This window comes from Girardinichthys multiradiatus, chromosome 10 (genome assembly GCF_021462225.1).
Source record: "Girardinichthys multiradiatus isolate DD_20200921_A chromosome 10, DD_fGirMul_XY1, whole genome shotgun sequence".
NCBI lineage: Eukaryota > Metazoa > Chordata > Actinopteri > Cyprinodontiformes > Goodeidae > Girardinichthys > Girardinichthys multiradiatus.
Window position 1 is genome coordinate 29,282,636 of NC_061803.1, and position 24,735 is coordinate 29,307,370.

General features: G+C 39.9%; 1 protein-coding gene across 5 annotated transcripts in view; it reads right to left on the reverse strand.

The window, feature by feature from the left end:
- Positions 1 to 24,735, reverse strand: part of myocd (myocardin) — a 179,662-nt gene that overhangs the window by 134,109 nt on the left and 20,818 nt on the right. For all 5 annotated transcript variants that reach the window (XM_047376061.1, XM_047376057.1, XM_047376063.1 and 2 more), the window contains exon 2: positions 17,669 to 17,726. The gene's annotated coding sequence lies outside the window, so the exon portion shown is untranslated. The remainder of the gene's footprint in view (positions 1 to 17,668; positions 17,727 to 24,735) is intronic.

A 24,735-nucleotide genomic window follows, 5' to 3' on the forward strand; every position in this document is an offset into this window, starting at 1 on the left:
GATCAGCAGTTTCTGAAATACTCAGACCTGCCTGTCTGGCACCAACAACCATGCCACATTCAAAGTCACTTAAATCACCTTTCTTCCCCATTCTGATGCTTGGTTTGAACTCCAGCAGATCGTCTTGACAAGTGTACCTAATAAAGTGGCCAGTGAGTGTATCTGGCCACTTCAGTCACTACTAGATCCTTTTCCATGCATTGTATTATGCAGAACTTGACCTTCTCCGAACATGTCCAAACATGAACGCATGTTTGTAACAGTAATTGTGAAATAAATAATTAAAACTCTTAATTATGTGCCCGGCAGTAATTTGGTTTGTATTTCAAAGGAGGAAGTCTTGGCTGGGAACGTTCTATGTCAAATTTGTGATGCTTTGTTCTCCCACTTTTATGTCCATGTAACCCAGTTTCCTCTTGGAGGTTAAAAACATGATAGTTGTATTGTTGGTGAATCTCAATTGCCTATAGGCGTGTATAAGTGTATAGGCTGGCAACATGTCTGAATATTTACTACTCGCTGCTTAACTAGTGGGATAGGCTCCAGTCAAGGCCTAATCTTACTATCTAGTGTTATGTCTTTTTCTATGTCTTTGCCAATTCTAATGCCCCTCTCCTCTGGCCCTTTAATTAAATGCTTTAGATTGTTACACTTCTCCATCCCCAGTAAGTAATTTTCCAAAACATGTCATATGTCTTCACATAGTTCTATCATGTAAATTGGTGTGAACTATTGTGATAGAATTTAGTTTCTCTTGTTCTTCTATGATCACGGTTGTATTGATATAGATGTGTTTACAGTTGTCAGCACCAAAAAAACTTCCAGACTATTTTAATTAAAAATGTGACAGATCAGTTTATGGTAAAATCACAACAAACTAAAGGTCTGCCTCTAGTCACATGCTAATTGGCTATCATGAAACTGGGTTGTATTTTGGGGGATGCAGTGATAAAAACATGTTTTGTAAGCAGCTCCCAGACTTGTCACTGGCACCATTAAATGTTTGCCTCTTCAATGATTACCAACACCTGCAAAGAAAAATAAAATAAAATAAAATTAACACACATTACATGGCTGAATTGTAGTTCAGAAGTAAGCATGTTAAAGTAGAGGAGCTGAGAGGACAGATGCATTCTAATAAAGTTGAATAAGTGAATTAATAGATAAGAAGTTAAAGCATCATGCAGAGGGAGAGCTTGTCAATGAATACATCATTGCTGCAACAGAGCTGCTAGCTACTGACACAAATACATTATTGAAAACATTGGTTTGTCCAGAAAAACAGCTGCAGAAAGCTTCTCAAACAGCAGCTCATATTTGTTCATAGCATGGACAATGTGATGGAACAGATTTTCCCCTTTGGTTGTTTCATGCATAGCTGGCAAAAACAGAAGCTTCTACTTTTTATCAAAATATGCTGCGGCCACACAGAAACAGGTAGCTGTGCAGTATTGGTGATACCTGTTTTCTCGTCACAGGCAAAAAAAAAAATACTCTCAGAAATCATTGCCCATAAGTGTCTAGTTATAAGTTGTACATGTGTCGTGCATTTTGGGGCGGCTTTCCTGCACCCACAGCTTTGTTTACATACCACCACCACACACGGGGTTGAGACAGGTCAAGAGAGACAGGAGTTAGAGAGGAGTTGGAGAGACAGAGAAGCAAAATGGAGAAGTTTAACACTTGAGTGAAATCTTTTAAAATAAAACCTTTTCAAAAGAGATCATATCAGGTGAACCTCAAAGGGAAAAACTCTGACCTGATCAGGCGAACATCAAAATTGCAAAGCAGTCCAAAGACAAAGGGAGACTCTACAGGTCCTTCTCAAAAAATTAGCATATTGTGATAAAGTTCATTATTTTCCATAATGTAATGATGAAAATTTAACATTCATATATTTTAGATTCATTGCACACTAACTGAAATATTTCAGGTCTTTTATTGTCTTAATACGGATGATTTTGGCATACAGCTCATGAAAACCCAAAATTCCTATCTCACAAAATTAGCATATCATTAAAAGGGTCTCTAAACGAGCTATGAACCTAATCATCTGAATCAACGAGTTAACTCTAAACACCTGCAAAAGATTCCTGAGGCCTTTAAAACTCCCAGCCTGGTTCATCACTCAAAACCCCAATCATGGGTAAGACTGCCAACCTGACTGCTGTCCAGAAGGCCATTATTGACACCCTCAAGCAAGAGGGTAAGACACAGAAAGAAATTTCTGAACGAATAGGCTGTTCCCAGAGTGCTGTATCAAGGCACCTCAGTGGGAAGTCTGTGGGAATGAAAAAGTGTGGCAGAAAACGCTGCACAACGAGAAGAGGTGACCGGACCCTGAGGAAGATTGTGGAGAAGGGCCGATTCCAGACCTTGGGGGACCTGCGGAAGCAGTGGACTGAGTCTGGAGCAGAAACATCCAGAGCCACCGTGCACAGGCGTGTGCAGGAAATGGGCTACAGGTGCCGCATTCCCCAGGTCAAGCCACTTTTGAACCAGAAACAGCGGCAGAAGCGCCTGACCAGGGCTACAGAGAAGCAGCACTGGACTGTTGCTCAGTGGTCCAAAGTACTTTTTTCGGATGAAAGGAAATTCTGCATGTCATTCGGAAATCAAGGTGCCAGAGTCTGGAGGAAGACTGGGGAGAAGGAAATGCCAAAATGCCAGAAGTCCAGTGTCAAGTACCCACAGTCAGTGATGGTCTGGGGTGCCGTGTCAGCTGCTGGTGTTGGTCCACTGTGTTATATCAAGGGCAGGGTCAATGCAGCTAGCTATCAGGAGATTTTGGAGCACTTCATGCTTCCATCTGCTGAAAAGCTTTAAGGAGATGAAGATTTCATTTTTCAGCACGACCTGGCACCTGCTCACAGTGCCAAAACCACTGGTAAATGGTTTACTGACCATGGATTCACTGTGCTCAATTGGCCTGCCAACTCTCCTGACCTGAACCCCATAGAGAATCTGTGGGATATTGTGAAGAGAACGTTGAGAGACTCAAGACCCAACACTCTGGATGAGCTAAAGGCCGCTATCGAAGCATCCTGGGCCTCCATAAGACCTCAGCAGTGCCACAGGCTGATTGCCTCCATGCCACGCCGCATTGAAGCAGTCATTTCTGCAAAAGGATTTCCGACCAAGTATTGAGTGCATAACTGTACATGATTATTTGAAGGTTGACGTTTTTTGTATTAAAAACACTTTTCTTTTATTGGTCGGATGAGTCCCCAATGACCCCCATCCTCACCTGGAGAGTGTACAAAAGAGGGGTCTACATGGTCAAAACTAGCCCGCCAACCAGAGCCGCCACAGGAGGAAACAGTCACCACCCTCAATGAATCCTGCCACCATTTAAAATAAGTATTTTTTCATAGTGAGATGTTATCTGATGATTCCCACAGTGTGTCATGTCCAGACTATAGACAGCACACAGCATAATACAAGTGTAGTAAACAATAATAGGCATGATGGGTAGAAAGATGGAGAGCGTGTTTGTGACCCTTAAGTTTGGAGGACTAAATGAAAAAGAAAATGTCTTTGTAATTTTGAGAAGGTTAGGGGTCCCTTTGACTTGATTTGGGGATAAAGAAGAGGGATCAGAGACCGATCAGTTTGAGCAGCCTGCATGGTGAATATCATTTGCAGCTGGCAGCACCATAAGCAAACATGGTGCCCTTTACGGGGCTATGAGTCATAAGCAGGGGGAGGTTTCACATACAGTGGCCTTTGTGAATTTGATAGTGTGGATATAGCTCCAGTCATGTCAGACTGTGTGGGAAACACAAAGAGGGGCAGACCAAGTCACATGGGTCGTCCTGCTCCCAAAGACCCAACTCTCCCTCTGTCCCTCCCTGTCCCTTCAACCCCTCACTCACTCCTTCTCTTCAAGACAAGCCCACTCTAATGTTTCGCTTAGACAAACACATTAGTGCATTCTCATTGTTTATTGCAGTAGTCAACATGCTCTATATTCAGACATCTCCCATATGCCTGGTTCACATGGCAAGATTTTGAAATTGTCTGTTGATTTTCAATACATCTGAGACCCCACACATGACAATGAAAAATCATAGATATAGGAAGTTTGGTCCTACAGTGTGTGTTGAACAGGCACACGACAACCACAACACACCATACACAAACAGATTTCCCTGGTGAACATTCAGATGTCAGACGGGAAACACCTCTCAAGATCAAATGTGAGTTCAGAGTAAATAAATATAGCCAACGAGAAAGAAGCAATGCTGATAGTTTGTGAATTAATTTTAACAGAAATAGCAAGTAATTACAAAAAGAAAAGGTGTTGGTTTAATGAGTGGAGACAGCACGAGCAGGGGCTCTACTTTCTACAATATGATATGGAGGTGAGCTGTGCTTTTTTTCTAGGGAAACATTGTTACACACTGTGTTTAGATTGTTCTCTGCTCTGATATTTTATTGAGTTTCCCCCATTTTGGATTCCCCTGCATGTCACCTTGCTTTCTGATTGGCTACATGTCATATTCAACAGGCTGCATGCTCATTTGTCCTCGGGGAACACCATACACACAGGCCAAGAGAATGCAACATGTTGAATATCTCCGATTTCAGGTCGGAGTGGTTCCAACGTCCTTCTGAGCAGACTAGATCACTCTTATCACATCACACACAGCAGGAATGTCTCATAAGATTATCTATAGAGCCATCACAATAATCAGGGCATCCTTAAGATTGTTGGAAAGGGAAGATCGGGTCAATCATAATGGTGTGTGAAACATTATATGTTTATCTCATATGCTGGTATTGGTATAATGCCTAAATGATCAATGGTGGAATCTTGTAATAAATATGTCCCAAAAAAGCAAAGTTTTGTGACTCGGTTACAGAAATGTACGTGTGCAAGCACTGTCATCGGGCAAGATTAGCCATTGTTTTAGTAAACAGAAATCCTGTCTCACATCCATTTTTGAAGCCATTATCTTTAGGCTCCTTTTGTTTATCTTTTTTTGGGAGCTAGCTTAAAACTGGTAGCAGGCTTAGGTTTCTGCATGATGCTGCAGGGCAAAATGCTTTTTAAATGCCGTCACTGAAGGCACCCGAAAAACACATTGGCAAAGGAACATTTGCAATTGCTGTTGCTACAAGCCACCATCCAATGACCATTTCTTAAGGAGCACCAATGATGAAAGGTGCTAAACACACTCATAACAAGACAAAAAAATAAAAAAATAAATAAAACATGGTTCCAATCAGTTCCATGTGTTGCTCTGCTTTTGAAGCTATGCTTTGTTAAGGTTTTAAAATGCTACTTCTTTAACTTCCAGTAGCTGCCATATGTGCTGCAGTTCTAACGCCTGCTTTTTCACATTTTGTCTTGTTAAAGTCATGTACTGCAGAGCATTTATTGGCATATGATGTGACATACTGGTTAAGTGGAAGAAAGAAGATTTATATATCTATATACACTGCCTGGCAAAACAAAAGTCGCCACCTGGATTTAACTAAGCAAATAGGCACAACCCTCCCCTTGGATAATTACTGCATGGACGATCGTGTTTCAGCTGGCAACAAGTTATTTAACCCCAACTGGTTCAACGAGTTGCTTCTCATTTCTTAAACAACCATGTCGAAAGACACATCCCGTGGTCATGGAAACGTTGTCAGTCTGTTTCAGAAGGGTCAAATCATTGGCTTGCATCAAGCAGCGAAAACATCTAAGGAGATTGCAGAAACTACCAAAATCGGGTTAAGAATTCTCTAACGCATTATTAAAAACTGGAAGGATAGTAGGGACCCATCGTCTTCGGGAAAGAAATGTGGCCGGGAAAAAAATCCTGAATGACCATGATCGGCGATCACTTAAACGTTTGGTGAAATCAAATCGAAGAAAAACAACAGTAGAACTCCGGGCTATGTTTAATAGTGAAAGTAAGAGGATTTCCACACCCACAATGCGAAGGGAACTCAAGGGGTTGGGATTAAACAGCTATGTAGCCTTAAGAAAACCACTAATCATTGAAGTGATGCACCCATCATGCCTAGTACCTACTGTACCAGCCTGTGGGGGCAGTACTATGATCTGGGTTTGCTGCAGTTGGTCAGGTCTGGGTTCAGCAACAGTATGTGTTCAAAGAATGAGGTCAGCTGACTACCTGAATATACTGAATGACCAGGTTATTCCATCAATGGGTTTTTTTCTTCCCTGACGGTACGGGCATATTCCAAGATGACAATGCCAGGAATCATCGGGCTCAAATTGTGAAAGAGTGGTTCAGGGAGCATAAGACATCATTCTCACACATAGATTGGCCACCACAGAACCCAGACCTTAACCACATTGAGAATCTTTGGGATGTTCTGGAGAAGGCTTTGCGCAGTGGTTATACTCTACCATCATTAATGAAAGATCTTGGTGAAAAATGTATGCAACACTGGGTGGAAATAAATCTTGTGACATTGCAGAAGCTTATTGACGTAATCAAAGGTAAAGCCGGTCCAACGGAATTTTAGAGTGTGTGACGTTTTTTTTGGCAAAGCGTATCTATAAATATATATATATATTTATACAGAATGACCCTCACAACGCCAGTGTTTTAGGATGTGTTCATTGTGATGTCCTGTGTAAGTTTTCTGCCACATGTTTTGTTCTCATGTTCTGCCTGTCTTTTCTGACCAAAGCACCCTCTCCCACATGTTTGCTGTTGCTATATGGCTTGTGGCAAATCTTATGCAGGAAATCTTAGTGTTCTTACAAAAACACAATACTACTAGTTGTCACGTTTCCAAATTCTCCGGCTGGAGCTTCCGATCATCCTGAGTTACTATGGGCCATTTGGCTGCTTCTCTGATTATTACTCTCTATCCCCAGCATATTTTTTGCTATCCTTTTTCCATTTATGGAGGATGGATTGAACAGTGGTCTGGCCACCTTTAAACCTGCTGGCATCTTCTGATCTTTTTTTTGGCTATTTGCTTGTAATTTATATTTTATTGAAATGTTTTCCTTTTTCTTTTTGTACATTATTCATGACAAAAGACCAGGGTTTCACAAAATGTGGAATACATAACATTTAATAAAACAATTTCAACCTCCAATCACATCCCCACCAACCCCCCACCCCCATCCGAAAACCCCGTTCTCCCCCATCTCCTGACATTGCGTTAAGTTTGTAAATAGGAATGTAGAGGTGACCATATTTACCAAAACATATCTTTATTGTCATTAAGCACATATGTCAGTTTTTCCAAGGGCACTATGGAAGATAACAGAGCCAACCACATGTCCACCGTAGGTACCTGCGGGGTCGACCACTTTAACAGAATACATTTTCTTGCTAGTGATATAAAAATTGTCAACAGGGCCTGAGTAGCTTTATCAAAAGCATCATCAGGACATGGGTTCAACAGATATAATGATGGCATCATAGCAAAAGTTATTCCTGTCATTAGCTGAATTACATCATGTACATCTTTCCAAAACCGATGAATAAAATTACATTCCCAAAATAAATGCATCAAAGTACCTTTAAGTTTATTGCATTTACAGGTCCTTCTCAGAATATTAGCATATGGTGATAAAGTTCATTATTTTCCATAATGTCATGATGAAAATATAACATTCATATATTTTAGATTCATTGCACACTAACTGAAATATTTCAGGTCTTTTATTGTCTTAATACAGATGATTGTGGCATACAGCTCATGAAAACCCAAAATTCCTATCTCACAAAATTAGCATATCATTAAAAGGGTCTCTAAACGAGCTATGAACCTAATCATCTGAATCAACGAGTTAACTCTAAACACCTGCAAAAGATTCCTGAGGCCTTTAAAACTCCCAGCCTGGTTCATCACTCAAAACCCAAATCATGGGTAAGACTGCCGACCTGACTGCTGTCCAGAAGGCCACTATTGACACCCTCAAGCAAGAGGGTAAGACACAGAAAGACATTTCTGAACGAATAGGCTGTTCCCAGAGTGCTGTATCAAGGCACCTCAGTGGGAAGTCTGTGGGAAGGAAAAAGTGTGGCAGAAAACGCTGCACAACGAGAAGAGGTGACCGGACCCTGAGGAAGATTGTGGAGAAGGGCCGATTCCAGACCTTGGGGGACCTGCGGAAGAAGTGGACTGAGTCTGGAGTAGAAACATCCAGAGCCACCGTGCACAGGCGTGTGCAGGAAATGGGCTACAGGTGCCGCATTCCCCAGGTCAAGCCACTTTTGAACCAGAAACAGCAGCAGAAGCGCCTGACCTGGGCTACAGAGAAGCAGCACTGGACTGTTGCTCAGTGGTCCAAAGTACTTTTTTCGGATGAAAGCAAATTCTGCATGTCATTCGGAAATCAAGGTGCCAGAGTCTGGAGGAAGACTGGGGAGAAGGAAATGCCAAAATGCCAGAGGTCCAGTGTCAAGTACCCACAGTCAGTGATGGTCTGGGGTGCCGTGTCAGCTGCTGGTGTTGGTCCACTGTGTTTTATCAAGGGCAGGGTCAATGCAGCTAGCTATCAGGAGATTTTGGAGCACTTCATGCTTCCATCTGCTGAAAAGCTTTATGGAGATGAAGATTTCATTTTTCAGCACGACCTGGCACCTGCTCACAGTGCCAAAACCACTGGTAAATGGTTTACTGACCATGGTACCACTGTGCTCAATTGGCCTGCCAACTCTCCTGACCTGTACCCCATAGAGAATCTGTGGGATATTGTGAAGAGAACGTTGAGAGACTCAAGACCCAACACTCTGGATGAGCTAAAGGTCGCTATCGAAACATCCTGGGCCTCCATAAGACCTCAGCAGTGCCACAGGCTGATTGCTGATTATATTGAGATATAATGTTGTTTAATTTTTAAAAGAATTGTGTTGAAAGGTAACAGGGTAAATTTTGAAAGAAATTATTTAATCTGGGAAGAATATAAAGTTTAATAACATTAACCTATCCCAGAAAAGATGTCGGTAATGATGACCATCTGAAAAAAGAGGATTTTTTTCAGATGGTCATCATTACAAATTAACGATGTATAATTAGCCTCAAATAAATCATTTAGATCTGCTGTTAAGTTAATTCCTAAATATTTAAGGGCCCCTTTAGCAATTTGAAATGGAAACTTGTCAATTCCATAACTGGGATATTTATGGGTACAATAACTGATTTAGTAAGATTGATTTTAAATCCTGATAAATTACTAAAGTCTGATATTGATGTTAAAACAGCTTTAATTGATGTCTGCGGTTTGGAAAAATATAAAACAATATCATCTGCAAATAAAGATTGGCTATTTTCAGAAGGTAGCTTAAAGTTGATAGCAGGCTTCTGCATGATGCTACTGATAAGCACAGACAGAAGGAAACACGATAATTGAGTACCTCTTAAATGTTGGAACTTAAAGCTCCCTTATCCTAACGTTTCTCATTGACTTAGTCTGTCCTGGTGCCAAATGCTGACTGCATGTGATGCACCGACTGATTCTTAGTCAATATTAAAGCTATATCCACAGTAATTATAGATAAAAAGAAATTATAGATAACATTTCTTACAATATTATCTGTTTGACAGCAGAATAAATAAACATAAACAGTCCTGATATCATGAATGGGTTGTTGGGCCACAATTCAGACAATGGTGAGGGAGCCACAAGGTGAGCAAGATTTTAACAATAATAATCAGCAGACTTACAAAGCTGGTTCAGGACTCAGAACTCAGGCAGGGTGACAAACTAAAGCAGGAATAAAACAGGATCGTGGCGTCAGGGGGCAAGAGCAGGCAGCAAACAGGAGGAACAGTGGAGAACAATGAAAATCAGAGTATAAGAACTGAGGTAGGTTGGAGAATGTACCAATAAATGATGGGAGCTAATCAGGGAGGAATCGGAAGCAGCTGATGAGGCAGAGAAAGGAGGCTACTGAAGGATGGTGGCTCATTGAGCAGGAATCCAGGGTAAAACAAAACATCTTAGTGAACAGAAATAAGCAAACAGGACTATCTAAAGAACAGGGAGAAAACAGATCTCCAAGGAAACACAAACTAAAACATCTAACACAGGATTCCAAGAAAGTAATCTAAACACAAGAATGAATGATAATTGTAATCAACATGAATGAACTGAAATAAAAGCAAACGAAGAACATGGCAGTGCAGAGAAAGCAGACAGAACTCAAACTCAAAACCCCTAACACAGGCAGATTAAGACACATTTGAGAACCATCCCTTAGTTTGGAAGCAACAGTGCAGTGAAGTTTTAAAATGCTATTCTTTTAAATTTATGTAGCAGCTAGTTGTGCTTTAGTACTCATCCTTGCCTGACTGACAACATGAACAACAAGTAGAGATCTGGTTACGGGTGTTTCATCCTTTCACCATTCATACCTTTGCTGTTTGGATCATTTTGTAGTTGAATTCATTATGTAAGAAATGGTCTAATCTACTGTATATATACTGTAATATGTTTTCTTGACCATACGAAGATCGTAAGCTGGAAGGGACAAAATGGAAATGCGTGGGTATGAAGTGGAGTACGAAATGACGAAGGCTTGAATTGACCCAGAGTCTTCGGTTGCAGCTGTTTCAAGTTCATTTTTTACCCCCTCTATAATTTAGCCTTGAGCTTGAAATGTTCATTTTGAATCCCAGCAGTGAATAGCCAAAAGGCAGGGGACACCCAGTACAGGTTGCCAGACGATCACAGGGGTACACATTGGCAAACAGGAAGAGTAACCATGTAACCTAAAGTCCATGTTTTTGGACTGTTGGAGCAAGTCGGAGCACCTGAAGAGAACCTATGCAACAGCAGTTGCTCCAGCGTTCAGCTCCTCTTGTACAGCTGATGGCAAGATGTGTTGAAATATAAAGATTGATGCTAGTCCTGCAGTGACATGCACCAAAGCTACATGTGAATACATTTTCCATTGAGAAAACTACAGAACCGAAATCCTCAGTCCTACATGGACCATGAACAACCCAAACAGATGTTTATATTAAGCCTCTGGGTAAAAACAAAGCTATTTTAAAAATGCTACAAGTCACATTGCACCTGTTAACAAACTGCTGCCACTGTTTTTTGAGGGCAACAGGAAAAGGTCTGAAAATAACTTTCCCATGAGCCCCTAGTCCAAAATAAAATAAAGGGGGCTGGCAGGAACCGCCCATTGATCTTCTGCAACCCAGTCATGGGAACCGTGCTGAACTGTCTGTGGAGATTTGAGCTAAATAAATGAGTAAAGCAGCCTTCCTAGAGTGTGTATTCATTTGCATCGCTGATTTAAATGCTCATTCATCATTAGCAAATACATACTGTATGTAAGAAATGTGGATACAAATTGTGGGAGTTTCTGCATGCGTAGCAGCACCTTCACCTTGGTTGGGCACTTGTCAGTACTGACATAAACGCCTTATTGACATGTATAAAACACAATGAGTGGGATGAGGAATAAGTAAAAGGCAGCTGAAGTGTGGAAGTGAAGAGCCAATAATACTTGTAAACAAAAAAGAGCATGCTAGCCGCTATGGCCAAACTAAACACACTCACACGCACGCCTCAATGAAAACATTTACACTCAACATCTCACAAAAGGCCGCTTATTAAAAGAAAACATTAATGCTTCACAACTTCCAAAACAGCAGATTCTCTTAGAACCCAAACTGGCTCTATCCACCAAAGACATGTGAGGATTTCAGTGGAATGGATCACTATTTTGGGGGCAGAAGCAGCTTAACCATACCACAACAACCACACCAACACAGTTCACCTTTCTGTGCTCCATTCTCAGACTGCTCTGCTATTTTAGGGACCTCTGATGACTCTGTCTTGGCCACATCTCACTTTTTCCACTGAAGAAAAAACTTATTCATAATCCTCCCAATAACTCAACACTGTTTGTCCAGTGTGATAAAGCAAAGGGAGCTCATAATCTGCATTTGCATTCTTTAGAAGTGAATGACTTTGCTGGCGAGAGCGACGCAGTTTGCTGCCCTCTCCTCCTCCTGCTGCAGGGAGGCTATTTACATGGGGGACACTGCAGAGATCCAGTGAGGAGACAAGAGACAATGAAAGGCCTCTGTGGGTGGGCAGCGGTCCCTTTTGCTGATAGCATGAGATCATCAACAAGATGCATAAAGCTCTCAAAGAAATTGACATATTTTATGCCAAACAGTTCATTTTATAACATTTTTATTGCTGCAACATTATCTGGACTTTAAAACCACTTTAAAGGGAAAGGCTGAAATGTAACTAAAGATTGTTGTCAGAATAACAACAAAACGGGAGCAGAAAATTGTTGATCTAGAGAATCCCTAAAAGCTCATCTATGCAGTTTTATGAAATTTGCTTGCAGCTTTTGTGGCTTACAGGGTTCCTACATAATCTTCTAAACTCTGGAAAGGTTTGGATTTAGATTTTATTATTTTCCAGGTCTGGAAACCTGAAAAGTGATTTCAGAAAAAAGTTAATTTTAAGACTTTAAATATAATTCATTATGCAAAAGATAAAAGTCAGAGTTTCTGGGGAAATAAGGAGCTTTTTGTAATGATTTAGATTATCTTTATTTTTGACTCCATTTTTGATACATCACAACTTGAGATTTACCTAACTCACGATCATTTTGGTTTTTGAGTTACAAACAAATAAAACACACACTCATTCAGCAGTTAAAAATTAGTTGATTTCACAGCTTTTCTGTTCTCTAGATGCTTTTATGTCTGTGTCTAAAACTGGACACACGGCTCTTTTTTTAGCACAGAGGTTCCTCATTTTTTTAATGTTGTGAAGATATTACTGGTCACAAATTGTGATTTAAAGAGTTTGAATGATATGTAAACCACTTCAGATTTTTCAGGATTACAGATATGATGAGATTGTCCTATACCACACTCTCAAATCGGGAACATTTGTTGTTTCATGATGTGTAAAAAAAAAAGTAAAAAAGTAAAAAAAACTTCTTGCAAAATTGAGTCTGGAAAAGTATGGAATTTTTAAATGGAACCCTGGTCTTGAAATAATTTGAAACAAGCTAGAAGTATTCGATATGTATGAATACAGAAAGGTTTGAAGCAAATACACAATGTACCAATCTGGTCCAAGTTAGTAAACCCACAAATGTGCGAGATATTGATGTCTCCACTTGTGATTCATGAATGCATAGAGGGAGCTTAAAGGTGATTCGTCTTTATGGGATTATGTGCGACAGACATATGTTTTAAAAGAGGTTTTAGTTTATTAAAAAAGTAAATTAAATGCCTTGTCAAATTGTTGGGAATAGGAGGAGGGACTTACCTAATGTAGCATTCATGAATGGAACATGCTTGAGGAAATCTCACAGTTAAGGTAGGGGTCTATTTTATCTAAATGGACATACAGCATGTCACAATCCTTGTATAATTAATGACTGCTCTCAATTGATATCCAGAGGAGGTCTTACATTCCCAAAGATTTAAAAATTAGCTGCAAATATCAGTTTGGTGCATTTCTAAAATTCTATGGGATGAAATGGAAAAGATTAATTTGCACTCATCCTGCAAGAGAGCTCCAGTATAAAGATCAATCTTTCTCCTCAATCACAAGCTGAATCAGAGACACAGCCTTGTCCAAAAACTAATGTGGACATGTTAATGATGTCTTCAACTTTGTTAAATTCCTAGTGCTTTTCAGTGTAACCTGATATTTAATTTAGGTTAAAGATCTGAATTGATTGCATGGGTGACTTCTGACCTTCCCTGCTGTTAATTCAGGATAATAGAACTTTAACAGTTTTGCTGGATGATAAGGGGAGGAAAACAGCTTTGACCATCTTGCAACAAAAAAAATAACACAGTTTTCTTTCAGCAGGAAATTTATGGGTATCAAGCTGAAACATTTTGTTCCACATGTAGCTTTCCATTTGTTTTCTCCAACAGACGAGAAAAGCCCTGATCTTACCACCTGAATTTCACTACTGTGCTGATATATGACTAGATGCATTTTTACTCTTGTCTTTTCTTTTGAAATAATTAATGGGTCAGACACTGGGCTTAAGCATATAATTTATCCAAGGCTTTGATTGTCTCTGGCTCAGGTTCTGTTTTACTTATCATACACAATGCAGCATAAAAGAATTGTACGTACTCCTGTGACTTGTCCATCACACTTGCCAAATCCCTCAATAAAAAGTTTCTAGACCTTTCTTTAATAATGGAAATTCTATGAGCCCTAGCAAATTCTGACACAATACATATTTGTGTTGTACAGGTCCTTCTCAAAATATTAGCATATTGTGATAAAGTTCATTATTTTCCATAATGTCATGATGAAAATTTAACATTCATATATTTTAGATTCATTGCACACTAACTGAAATATTTCAGGTCTTTTATTGTCTTAATACGGATGATTGTGGCATACAGCTCATGAAAATCCAAAATTCCTATCTCACAAAATTAACATATTTCATCCGACCAATAAAAGAAAAGTGTTTTTAATACAAAAAACGTCAACCTTCAAATAATCATGTACAGTTATGCACTCAATACTTGGTCGGAAATCCTTTGGCAGAAATGACTGCTTCAATGCGGCGTGGCATGGAGGCAATCAGCCTGTGGCACTGCTGAGGTCTTATGGAGGCCCAGGATGCTTCGATAGCGGCCATTAGCTCATCCAGAGTGTTGGGTCTTGAGTCTCTCAACGTTCTCTTCACAATATCCCACAGATTCTCTATGGGGTTCAGGTCAGGAGAGTTGGCAGGCCAATTGAGCACAGTGATACCATGGTCAGTAAACCATTTACCAGTGGTTTTGGCACTGTGAGCAGGTGCCAGGTCGGGCTGAAAAATGAAATCTTCATCTCCATAAAGCTTTTCAGCAGATGGAAGCATGAAGTGCTCCATAATCTCCTGATAGCTAGCTGCATTGACCCTGCCCTTGATAAAACACAGTGGACCAACACCAGCAGCTGACACGGCACCCCAGACCATCACTGACTGTGGGTACTTGACACTGGACTTCTGGCATTTTGGCATTTCCTTCTCCCCAGTCTTCCTCCAGTCTCTGGCACCTTGATTTCCGAATGACATGCAGAATTTGCTTTCATCCGAAAAAAGTACTTTGGACCACTGAGCAACAGTCCAGTGCTGCTTCTCTGTAGCCCAGGTCAGGTGCTTCTGCTGCTGTTTCTGGTTCAAAAGTGGCTTGACCTGGGGAATGCGGCACCTGTAGCCCATTTCCTGCACACGCCTGTGCACGGTGGCTCTGGATGTAGTTCCGCAGGTCCCCCAAGGTCTGGAATCGGCCCTTCTCCACAATCTTTCTCAGGGTCCGGTCACCTCTTCTCGTTGTGCAGCGTTTTCTGCCACACTTTTGCCTTCCCACAGACTTCCCACTGAGGTGCCTTGATACAGCACTCTGGGAACAGCCTATACGTTCAGAAATGTCTTTGTGTGTCTTACCCTCTTGCTTGAGGGTGTCAATAGTGGCCTTCTGGACAGCAGTCAGGTCGGCAGTCTTACCCATGATTGGGGTTTTGAGTGATGAACCAGGCTGGGAGTTTTAAAGGCCTCAGGAATCTTTTGCAGGTGTTTAGAGTTAACTCGTTGATTCAGATGATTAGGTTCATAGCTCGTTTAGAGACCCTTTTAATGATATGCTAATTTTGTGAGATAGACATTTTGGGTTTTCATGAGCTGTATGCCAAAATCATCCGTATTAAGACAATAAAAGACCTGAAATATTTCAGTTAGTGTGCAATGAATCTAAAATATATGAATGTTAAATTTTCATCATGACATTATGGAAAATAATGAACTTTATCACAATATGCTAATATTTTGAGAAGGACCTGTAAATGACTACATAAACTGCTTTGTAGTATTCATCCCAAATTACCTCAAACTTCGGCTGTTTGTACTTCAACAATTTTGTTTCCAAAATGTTTTGGCAAAGAAATTCTGAAAAGTATGGTACGCTTTTGCAATAGGCCTTCTTTACTATGATACCGTTAAAAATAAACCTTTTCAACTAATTGGCTCTGGAGGTGCTGCAAATTTTCACAGCTCGTATTAGATAGTCTGTCAACAGGAATCTTAGTCATTCATTCCAAAAATCTGCCATCTAGGGCACAGCGGTGGCGCAGGGGTAAAGTACACAACCCATGAGGCTACAGTCCTTGCTGTCAAGGGTTTGAGTCGTTGACCTTTTCTACATGTCTTCACCTCTCTCTCTAGACCATGTCCGGTTGGTCAACTGACAAAATAAAGGGCAGTAGTGTCGATTACAGCATTCTCACAGTCAAACACTGAGGCGGCAGCATCATGCTGTGGGTATGCTTTTTGTCAGCAGGGACAGGGAAGCTGGTCAGTGTTAATGGGAAAATGGATGAAGCTTAATTAAGGGCATCCTGGTGCAAAACCTGTAAACACTGTAAAAGACTTGACACTGGGGTGGAGGTCCATCTTTCAGTAGGTTTTGACCTTAAATATACTGCTACAGCTACAATGAAGTGGTTCAGGAAAGTTCTTAATACTATCTTTTAAGTTTTTCTGAAATTGAACTGAAATTCAACCATGCTGGAGTAAAACCACCATCCACATGGTTATCACTGACAGTTCTTGCTTCACATGTGTTTAAGATAACTTAAGGAGAGGGACTAAAGAAAGTAAAGAACAGACACCTGACCTGTTTTTGATCTCTGCGTTCACCTTTGACCTCAGAGGGGAGTTGTAAAAAGAACAAGCGGCTATTAATAAAGAGCGTTAACTCATCTGGTTAAAGGTCATGAAAAGATTCTGGTATGAGATTGGGAGCAAATTTAACAGACAACATTAAGGTGCTAGTAGGTGAGATAAGACTTGTTGGGTCATAAAGAAGGCCTCAAACATCTGTCTATGGGCTCTTACTCTGATCATTTATATGTATGGCTACAAACATTACACATACAGGAGACATAGGAATTTTTCTACTGACTCTTGACGTTGCACGGCAAAGCTGTTTAGAAATATGCTCCTCTTCTGCTGAAGCCTGACTGTAAAGGGGCCCCATGTGCCTTTTGCTGACAGGCTATAATAAATGTCACGACCATAGTCTCTTTTTTACATTGACAAAAGGCACACCATCACACGGGTAAGGCCAACAGTAGGCCTGCAGAACTGCTACTAGAAATAAAACCTAAACAAAAGTGCTTGTGCAGATTGATATGTACTGTGGTATTCTTGGAAATTGAGGACATGCAGAGGAAAAATAGTAAAGTCAGGTTTTCCTCATGCCAGAAATGTTTATATTAATATTTAAGTATCAATCAGTGACATTGTTAGGACAGTCTTGGTGCTAGCCTTACTGGATCTTGAAAACATAATTTAATTGAGAACCTGGATTCATGGATGTAGATCCAGTCACTCAGGACTGATTATACATGCAAATTATCTATGCATTTCTGAGGCAGGGTAATTGTAATTTATTTAAACTTAAGCATTCAAAGTTTAGGTAGGTCTACCTGAAGTTCACTTGAGTTAAAAATATTAGCAAATATTATATAAGTTTTACTTTTCTCATTTTATTTGGCTGAGGGATGTTTGTGAATCCCTGCATAAAAATCATGGATCATTGTCACATTTCAAAATATAACCCAGGAATATTTATCAGTATATTTGATTTATAGCCTATAACCATACCAATACAGGAACATAACTGAAACAAACAGCTACTGTGTGGCTGAACAGTTTAGGACACTTACCTGTTCCCTGGCCTGGGTGAATCGGTCCTGTTTCAAGTCAGAGCTTAATATTCCCCACCTGTGAATGAGAAATACAAAGACTAAAACATCAGACAGATCAATTCATTGTGATACAAATTTCCTGTACCAGTCATTGTTTCTGTTACTTGTGATTTTTCTCTAAGTTTGCACTGCAGAAATAGAAAGTCCTTTAGCATATTGTATAAATGTAGCTTCTCTATTTCAGAATAGTTCACTGTATTGGGACGGTTAAGGGGCTACGTATTACTACTAATATAATACCCTATCAGTTCAGCTGTAGCAGAATGTGGAACCCATTGGAGAGGGAGTGGAAAGTGATCTAAATGATGAGAAGTTACAGACACAAGACTGAGATTCCACATTTTCAAGATTGGAAATTTATGTTGTTTTTTTTTCAACAGGTAATGCTATTGGGTATACTGTGTATTGTTTTAAAATTTCAATAGCAATTGTTTTACAGTATATGAGTAATTATGACTCCTGCATGACATCCTGCTTGTCAAAACATTTACTGAAATGTGCTTGAGGAGCTCTGCAGGCCTCACTTGCCCTAATCAGGACAGTGTCTGAAAAACATTTTGGTGATCCCCAAGATATTTGAGAAACTTTTCCTGGACTAACAAGACAAAAGTGGTACTTTTAGGAATGTGTGCACTGATTTACCTCCAGCTTACAAAGGACAATTTTTCAAAGAACACCACGAAGCTCTCCTCTGCATGGATCAAGACAAATTAGGAATTGGGAGTGGCATAGTTAAAGTTGGGCTTAAATCCCTTGCAGTTTGCTTACTGAGCAAACAGGTCAGCAGATGATGCTGTTAACTTAGGTCTACACTTCATCCTGCAACACCGCGACCACCCAGGGACGTATGCCAGGATCCTGTTTGTAGACTTCAGCTCGGCCTTCAACACCATCATACCAGACATCCTCCACCAGAAGCTCACCCAGCTCAACGTCCCAGCCTCCATCTGTCAGTGGATTAGCAGCTTCCTGATGGACCGACAGCAACAGGTGAGACTGGGGAGCATCTTCTCCCGAACCAGATCAATAAGTACTGGTGCCCCCCAGGGGTGTGTTCTATCCCCACTCCTCTTCTCTCTGTACACAAATGACTGCACCTCAGCGGACTCGTCCGTGAAACTCCTTAAGTTTGCAGATGACACCACCGTCATTGGACTGATCCAGGACAGTGATGAGTCTGCATACAGACAGCAGGTGGTCCACTGGTGTGGTCAGAACTACCTTGAACTCAACCCGCTCAAGACTGTGGAAATGGTGGTGGACGTTCGGAGAACACCACCCCCATACACCCCCCTCACCATCCTCAACAACACAGCAGTGGACCACTGCAGGTTCCTAGGAACCACCATCTCAGAAGACCTGAGATGGTCCTCACACATAGACACTGTTTGAAAGAAGGCACAGCAGAGACTGTACTTCCTGAGGCAACTCAAGAAGTTCAACCTTCCACAGGAGCTGCTGGTCATCTTCTACACTGCCATCATTCAGTCTGTCCTGTCTTCATCCATCTCAGTGTGGTTTGGCTCATCCACAAAACAGGACAGGTCCAGACTGCAACGAATAATCAGGACTGCAGAGAGAATCATCAGGGCTGACCTTCCCTCCATCCAGGACTTATACAGGTCTAGGGTCAGGAAAAGAGCTGCTAAAATCTCTGCAGACCCCACACACCCTGCACATAAACTGTTTAGAGTTTTACCTTCAGGCCGCCGCTACAGAGCACTGTTCACTAAAACCAGCCACCACAGAGACAGTTTCTTCCCCCAGGCTGTTTCTCTGATGAACATTTAATAGAGTACAAAACAACAGCATACAGATGTTGCAAATGCTCCTTTTTTATTTATATATGTGTATATTGTACATTGTAAATATGTATATTCTGTAATGCAAAAACAAACCAAAGAGCAAAGTGTAACAAAATGTAACAAATTCCTTGTTTGTATGTTTGTATGTACAAACTTGGCAATAAAGCTGATTCTGATCTGGTTGTGTGTGTGTGTGTGTGTGTGTGTGTGTGGGTGTGTGGCATGACCTTAAAAAGGGACTTCAAGCAGTAAAATCTCTGAATATGTTTGAAAGAAAACATTTCCTCCACATGTTGACTCATTGCCAGTTCTCACTAATGCTTAATATTAGTTGTTGCAGCCAAGAGTGGCACAATTAGTTGTTTGGTTTAAGGTCCAATTACTTGTTCCTTAGAAATTGAAATCATTCTTTGGAAAACTAATTTTATAAATAATTTATATTTACTCAGGTTATCAGTATCTGACAAAACTGCAAAATCAAAAGAGATATGTAAGGGGGCAGTTACTTTTTCACAGCACTGTAACATTGAAACTTAGCAGTTGCCTTCAGCTCATACTATTAGCATCATCAAATACTTAATCTTTCATCCTCAGCATCATTATTTTTGTTACAAGTGGTGGACTGGGAATTGAAAACATCCTCCATCTGTTAACTTGTTGTCTTTGATAGACAGCACATGAAAGCATGACCCCCAGAAGCTTCAACAATCACAGTGAACCTCAATTGAAGCATTCTCTTCTTTCCCTCTCCAGCGGGACAACAAATCTGCCCAGTAAACACACATCTAATCAAGCAGCCAATAAATTGAGCAGAGCAGCATGACAAGAATGTTCACACAGTTAAAGCGGATCTCATCGAGCGCCAACAGCTCTGCCAGTCCCAGCGGGGGTCTGAAGGACGGTGCAACAGGGAAATGGCCTGGTTCCAGGTAACTGAAGAAGACTCAGTCTCTGCTGCTTGAAGCCAAATAATTCTAAACTTCTTATGCAACTATGTGGATGCAGCATTTGAAGCCATTGCAGATTGATGTGAAACAATTAAAAGAAACATAGGAAGGTTGCTCTTTATGGATTCCTCTTTTTTTGCAGTGGCATGAACATAATAGCCTGGGAGCTTTGCAAGGTATGTGATTTTACTATCTTGCAAAAGCAAATATGAAAAATGCAATACAAATACACACATTTACACTGACACACAACAAACACCCTTTTAAGTATCTTGGAAGAATGTCTAAAAGGTCATCAGATTTCAGTCTTTCAATAAACTGAGAGACTGAGATGAACTAGGATCTGTTTGTTGTCTTTTTTATAATGGTTTCAAACCAAAACACACGGAGAGGTGCAATTATAATCACAATACCACAGAAGTATCTACTTCATTTGATTTACTAAAGAAATAAAATATACAAATTCTCTATTACACTTAGTAAACATATGTGGAATCGAACTGTGAACCACAAAGAGGTGAATGCAAATGTGTCACATCCAAATTGATGCATTTTTGGTAAAAACACAATATACAGAACATACCATGGACTATTCAGTTTTGTATTGTTTAGCTCTTCTCATTTTGATATATTTTAGTGTTTCTGCTTTTTAAATTTTGTACTGCATGAAACAATTTGAAACTGATGTGTGGATGGGACATGCTCTTGGACATGTACGCTGCATTGCTAATATATTTGCTCATCTGCCATCACTAATACAGGTGCAGCTAAGAAAAAAACATGTTTCAATCATTTCAGATAAGAAACTCATATATAATACATATTCATCACTCATAGAGTGAACTATTTCAATCCTTTATTTAATGTATTTTTGATGATTATGGTAAAATTCTTAAAAAAAGGGGTCCTTCTCAAACTGTTTCTACAAAGTTGGTAGCATGAAATTCTCCAAAATGTCTCATTATGCTGAAGCATTTAGAGATTGTTTTCAATGGAAGGGACTGAGCCCAGCTACTGAAAAACAGCCTACATCCCACCTGTCTCTGCAACAAACTTTACATAGCTCAGTCAAGCAAGTGACATTTGTCTGCAACTGCAAAACCCAGGTTCCTACTTGAGAAAAATAGACAGAAAGGCATGATTTGTGTTATTCTTAAGGGCATATAAAGTTTGGTGGTGAAGCTATTAACTCCGTAGATGTTTTATAACTTTTGAAATTTTTGACACTGGTGGACATTCCTCAACAGACATATGACAGGAAAGAGGGTGGAGGGAGAAGGAGGAGACATGCAGGAAATGTCCCAAGACTGGGAATTGGACCCAGGACAACTGGGTCTACGACTATAGCCTCCTCACATGGTATGCCCACCAACTGAGCTACCCAGCGCCCTATTTCCACAGAAGTTTAATGACCTTTGCACACTATGCGCCTCAGCATCATAAGACCCCACTCTGTGATTTTATAAACATACCACTTTGTTTTAAATGTACATTTGTTAGGTGTATGTATTTTCAATCCATCAAAGATACTAACACATCTAGCAAGTCCTGTCCTCTGTTCCTAATCTTAAATAGACTTTCTTTACTAAATGACTGGTGAATTGACTACAACTTATTGATTTTACACTAATTAAGACAATGAGAACATGTTCATAGAGTAACTGATTCTATTTTTTGGATATTCTTCAGAAAGAATCCTATGCCATCAAATACAATGTCTTTAGGATCAAAAATTATATTTTCAAGAATTTTTACTGGCATCATTATAGTGTTCTAAATTTAAGTATTGTGGCAACCCTATAAGTTGTTGCATGTCAGTGGTATGTTTAACTTAGAATGGGGATGTTCAGCACACATTTTATGTGTATCGCTTTATATTGACCCTCAGTTCCACCAAGCGTTTCCTTTGGTTCCGTTATGCCGGCTTAATCCTTTTCAAAAGCTACTTCTGCAAGATATATTGATGGCTTTATTCATGATCAACGGATGACCAGACAGCTGTTTTTCAAAAAAGGATATAGAGAATTTGTCAGACGTGGCTAGATGATACTCAGCTGGTATTCTCTATTACTGCCAGCACAAGCAAATGTCCCACAGTGTCAAAAGGGGCAAATGCTCAGTAGAAAGCCTTTTAAAAATGTCTTTGTAATTTGTAAAATTTGTAGAACATTACAAAACAAAATAGGTGACTACTCTCATTTTTGTCATATACAGACCTATTTTAAAGTTATGTAGAAGTTTAATGACATCCATGTCTCAGGAGTGTGAGCTATTGTCCTTCATAAAGCTGCTGAATCACTGAAGCAAGAATTCAAACTTTTTTGGTCAGTAAGATCCAGTAAACACAATTCTTTCCCATGTGATAAGAGAACTACAAAAACCTTTCCAAGGAAATGATGCTGACATGAAGTCATGGCATTTCTATCAGCTACTATAATGACAACATCAAGCATTCTTGTAGGAGAAACAGCCAACAACAACAGGGGCAGCTATAACTTCTACTTTTTATTATCTTTTTAAACTCAGAGTTTGCCATGAGAGCACTGATTGCAGCTGACAGTACACCATGGTTCTCCTTCTTTCATTGTCATTACTCACCGGAAGGATCACAAACATACATATTGTGCTTTAGAGAATACATTAGTGTTTGTTGGAATTACACAAATCATTTTGTGTTTGAGTGAGGTATTCTGTGAAAAATCCCTCGGAACATGGCAACAAGGCTATAACCCAGTGGAAGAATTTACAGCCCTGACCATTCATCCAGACCAATGCTCATTCTTGACAGGTTTACTTTGGTCTTTTTCAGCCCTGTTATTTTGATCTACAGTACGTACACACACAGCTTAAGGCAGAGTTTGACTGAGAGGACTAAAACTACAAGAAATCCAACTTCTTTGTACTTAGATTGTTAATACAAGCACGTAATGTACCCAAATATTACAGCTCTCCCATTTCAACAGAGCAGTCTTTTTCTGGTATTTTGACTCAGGAGATTTTTGGTATGGTACTTATGTGAGCTGAGTCCATGTCACTTTCACATCATATTGGACTTTAATCATCTTAACAGTGCCAATACCAAAGTGGTGGATTATATCATACCTCATTTATTAAGGTAAACCCTCCACATTTCCTATATTTCCTCTGAGCCGGAGCACATTCTAGAAAGGTATGTTATACACTCATAGCAACAGTCAATAATTTTTCTGGAATTTATCAACAAATATTGCCTTGTTAGGGTTTGATATTCAAGCATTGAATTGGAAAAAAGCAACATACATCCTGGATAGGTATCCAAACCACTATGCAGACACACTAATACCTAAGGGCATATTAGAGTTTTTAACTAAACTAACATGCATATATATGAACTGTGAGATGAAAGGTTAGGCTCATGTTCCCCCAGAAAAAACACTGCTAGAAAGGGCTTTGTAACCCTTTACATCCAGACTGACAGATGTCAATGACTTTGGTTTCCCATCTGTTTATAAATATCTTTACTTCACAGCCTAATGTTTTGCTTTTTGAGAACTTTTAGCCTACTTTCTATTTTCAGAAAGTTAGTGATTTAATGATACATGTCTGGCAGTCATCAGGCCTTGCTGGTTAATCACAGTTTATTTCTGGTTTAACATAGGGGGCACTTAATTTTTAACTTAGGGACAGTTTGTTTGGGATCATATTTTCCCTTTGATTAAAGAAGTCATCTTTTGAAAGGTGGCTTTTTGTATTTACTCAGGTTATCTTTGATATTATAAACAAAACAAACCTTTAAAGTCGTAAGTATTTTTCACTGCAATCTATTGTTTAAATCCCACAATGTCTGATGTTGTCTTGTGAGATAAATGTTATGTTACATGCCTACTAAAAGAGTTATTTTGATCATAACCTTTCAACAACAAAAATGCTGAACTGTCTCTTTAAACATTTCCACAATTACTCCTTCTCATTTTCTCCACTGTCATTTGGAGGAAATATATTTTCCTTGTTGCGGTTCATTAAAAGTGTCATAAAGTTGCTGCTCAATTACCAGTCATCCTGGTATCGCAAGCGGCCAACCATGGAGGTATCCACAAAAGAACTTAGTCACACCGAAGAGGAAATGTTCCTTCAGCCAATTACCTATGAGCTTATATGTTGCCAAAACAGCCAATAATCCGAGTGGTGAGCACACAGAAAGCTAGTGCAGCTTCCAAAACCTCGTCAAGACTGAAATGACTCACAGGTTGGAGACAAAAGAAAGAGTTCATGGTATTAAAAACAGACAAATCAT